Below are 4,442 nucleotides of genomic sequence, written 5' to 3'. Positions count from 1 at the left end.
ATGTGTAAGCAGTGATTATCTTTCCCCCTCTCACTTTTTCACATTTAGGCTGTCCATTTGGCTAGATAAGTGTAACCATAGTTGACAGGGGATGTCAGTCTGTATGGGGTCCCTTGATGTGATGTTCAAATGAGATGCCACTGTAGTATATAATGAAATAGCCCCCGATTTGACGCATTAACCAGTGCACATCGTCGCCAGTATAACATTTCATAGTGTGTAATGGCAGGCAAATATTTCAAAATCCTTAACAAATAACAAAATAAAACTAGAACGAATTTTGCTCAACTGGAACTGTGGTCCATATTATCAATGTATGAAATTATATCATCCAATGTCTACATGAAAACACGAAACGTACATCATCTATATTAGTAACCCATAGTCATACCCGTCGACCTAGATATCGAGCACAGTGCATACATATTACTAAATGATGTATTTTTTATATGAAATATTCAAAAATCAAACGTGACCAACCTCGACCTCAATTAAACTAAAATGAGGTCACTATGCCAATTATGTCACTGCTAATTTTAGTCTGGGTATTTCCGTCGATCGCTCAGTATCTAAATATACATCAATACACATGTTCTATTTGTGTACAAGTACACGTAACTCGAGTACATGATCAATACAACCTTGCTAGCAATTATACTTGTCGAGCTCAACAAAACACGCATCGATTTATTAACAATATATAAAATGAGCCTTTGTTTGCAAAACATTTTTTCATAAACCTAGACACAATGAAACGAACACGAAAGGAATCTGTCATAGTTACTTTTAAAAATTGTGTACATTCTTTGAACAATAGGGCTTATTAAATACACGACTGTGTTGTCTTTGAGCATCATATCGGTTGATTAATAAAATATTATACACAATAACGTAATAACGCCAATAAGATATAGGCAAGTATATATCACCCATGTTCATGACTTCCTGGTTTGTTTTCTTAATCTCATTAAAGATTCAAGTCAAGCTACGTTTCGTACTTTACATCGACATGTGCCTCCACTCCTAAAGAATTTCACATTTCACAAGAAATCTGCTAAATATGTAATTATATAAAAATGTATATTTTCACAAATAAAATAATAAACTAGAATGAAATTATAAATGTGTAATTTTATCTATAGATATTTTCTTTTATCGGTAATTTGGCCATCTAAATATCTACATAATTCAATCAAAACACTTATCATATTCATCAAAACGAGAAGTATTCTAATATCTTCTTTAACCTATAAATTGAAAAACGTTGTGTACGTTCTTGTCTTTCGTAACAGTATCAATGGAAAGCCTGTGGCTTGTAGTGATGTTATTAATCTGCATTCCGTTAATTGATGGGTTACTCATCCAGTTATCGACTGTACAGACGAGAATGTTCTGGTATTCAAATCGATTAACAATGTAATGCATGGGATGACATTGGGCATTAGTTATGACTGTAAACTGTATTCTTGTATAGAAATGGATAGATTTAGGAACTAATTTTGATCCTAATTGTTTTCTGCTGAAAGTCATATTTTGCATATTACTGGAACTCTACATTGAGTTGGTAATAATTTGATGACCAATACACACACTCTATTTATAGTAACAAACGTCACCACTGTATATGTTTTGGACCATATAGCTACCAACAGAGACGTATTATACGTCTCTGCTACCAATCACAAGATTTTTTCAGAATTTTAATGTACAGTAAATATATGTTTATTGTACATGAAAAAATGTTTTTACATGTAACTGCATGTCAATTTTAATATATGCATTCATAGCCTAAAAACAATCACGCCATTGCTATTTTTAGAACCTAACATTGTAAACACCATATGAGTCAGAGGTTTAGACATACAATACTTGTATAGGTTAATAATCCACTGTTTGCTTTCTTATCAAGATGACTTGGAATTAACATGGTTTGATTTTAGATATAAAAGGAGGTTCGGAGAGGAAGAAATACAGCTGTCAATTGATGAATCAGTGCTGTGATTGTATGGACTAAACCTGATTTCCATGTAACATTCCTTTGTTTAATATATATAAAAAATTGACAAATGTCATATCATTATTAAAATGACAATGTTATTAGTACCAAACGGTCCCCAGTAAACCACAAATTCCTTGTTCTATGTAGCTACCTAAATAACAACTTATATTGGATCGACGTTTGGGCCATACCACTATATATATGTGTATAAGTTTACCAAACACAACATAATAGTTTCCGTGGAACTCTGCCAAAACATGAATTAAACAGACATAAAGGGTACCTGTGTTTTGTTATTCCTCTCTAACAAAACATTTGCGCTGCATATGGCAAGGTAAATGTTGGTTTGTATTATGTATGAGCGGGATCTTAAAGGCATATGAACAAGAGGCCCAGAGGGCCTGTATCGCTCACCTGGATACCTTAGCAATCATGGCAAAATATTCTCCAAATGAGATCAAGGGAATATGCCAGACCCCAAGGCCAATCCATGTAGCATAACTGTATTAGATTTTGTCATGCCCAGCAATTTTATGTATGGTTATGGGGTGGGGATCTCAACTGTTTCCAAGCTTTGACACAGAAACTAGGTCCCTAGGGTTGTGGCCAGACCCCAGGATCAATTCTAATATCGTGACTGCATTTGTCTCTTTATGCCCAATAATTGTATATATAGTTTTGGGGTAGGGATCTTAACCATTTCGAAGTTATGACCCAGGGGTTAAGTCTCCAAGTGTGGGGCAGTCCCTAAGGCCATCCTGGAAGCATATGTGCAATCATCTTTTTATACTCAGCAATTGTATATACAGTTTTAAGGTGGGGCTCTCAGCTGTTTCTAAGCTGTGACTAAGAAACTAGGTCCCTAGGGGTTCGGTCAGACCCCAGGGTCTATTCTGATATCATGACTGCATTCGTCTCTTTATGCCCAGCATTTGTATATATAGTTTTGGGGTGGGGATCTCAACANAATCAAATGAGCAATCTTCTCTTTATACTCAGCAATTGTATACCATAATTATATGGTGGGGATCTCAACTATTTCCAAGTAATACACTTTTTTGGCCCCACCCCTTAGCCTGGGGGGTCAACCCCACCATTTGTACAATTTTGAATCCCTGCCTCCCATGAATGTTTCCACCCAAATATGATCAATATCCATGGCATAGTTCTACAGAGGAAGTCGCTTAAAGCAATATAGCCAAATAACCCTTTTATAACACCTAGGGATGCTTCCAGTCAAATATGGTTGATATCCACTTCTTAGTTCTAGAGAAGAAGTCACTTAAAGCAATATAGCAAAATTTACCCCTTGTGGCCCCACCCCTCAACCCCCTGGGAGGTCAGCCCCATCATTTGTGCAATTTTGAATCCCCACCACCTAGGGACGATTCCAGTCAAATATGGTTGATACCCACTTTTTAGTTCCAGAGAAGAAGTCACTTAAAGCAATATAGCCANACTTAAATCAATATAGCCAAATTGACCCCTTTTGGCCCTGCCCCTCAGCCCCATCATTTGTACAATTTTGAATCCCCACCACCTAGGGATTCTTCCAGTCAAATTTAGTTAAATTCCAATCAGTGGTTAAGAAGAAGTCGTTTAAAGAAATTGTTGACGTACGGACGGACGACGGACGCAACGGTATGGCATAAGCTCACCTTGGTCCTTCGGACCAGGTGAGCTAATAAAAGAACAAATGCTATTGGTTGCCGGCAATGGAAATGTTTTCCTATCAGAACCCACAGAGGAAATGTCACATTGCCCAAGGCATGTTGGATTTCTGGCAGGTTGGTCCCCTCTATGAAAGTGGTTCAAAACTTTTCACTTTTTTTGGTATGGGAGAAATGGAGATTTATATGTTAAATTTATTCTACAATGTGATAACTGTATTTCATTCACCTGTTATAGTTCAGTATATTTTATATCACTTTTTTCTTTCCAAAAGAGATAGCATTCTGTTGAATTTGTTTTACCTGTGGTCATACACAAGAGTTCATACATTTCACAAATCTGATCCATGGATATATATGGACCAGTTATAACGTGTAGGAAATTTGAAAGTTCCCTCAACTTCGTTGTAGTTAATTATATATTTAAAAGGACAACATTTTCGTGTTCTCTACCAATTATGAAATAGGGTTACACTTTGCCTGTTCTTGTCTGAAGATAAAACATTATTATCGTATAATAGACTACCAAAGGGAGAATGTCTTGGTAATCCTTACGATGTTATCAAAGGAATCACGGTGTCGCATAAATAAATTAAATGGCTTGTTCGTGAAAATTTATAATTCATATTTTGTTGTTGTAAATACTGTTTTGCTTAGTGTCCTATATGTTGGGTTTCAATATATATTTTGTGTGCCTGGTTTCTTATTTAGAACCGATTTTTTGAATCATTTTCATTTTTGTATTTCAAACTAACTAAATAATCTCTTAACGA

Source organism: Mizuhopecten yessoensis, unplaced genomic scaffold (genome assembly GCF_002113885.1).
Source record: "Mizuhopecten yessoensis strain PY_sf001 unplaced genomic scaffold, ASM211388v2 scaffold8841, whole genome shotgun sequence".
Classification (NCBI taxonomy): domain Eukaryota; kingdom Metazoa; phylum Mollusca; class Bivalvia; order Pectinida; family Pectinidae; genus Mizuhopecten; species Mizuhopecten yessoensis.
This window is presented reverse-complemented; position numbering follows the sequence as displayed.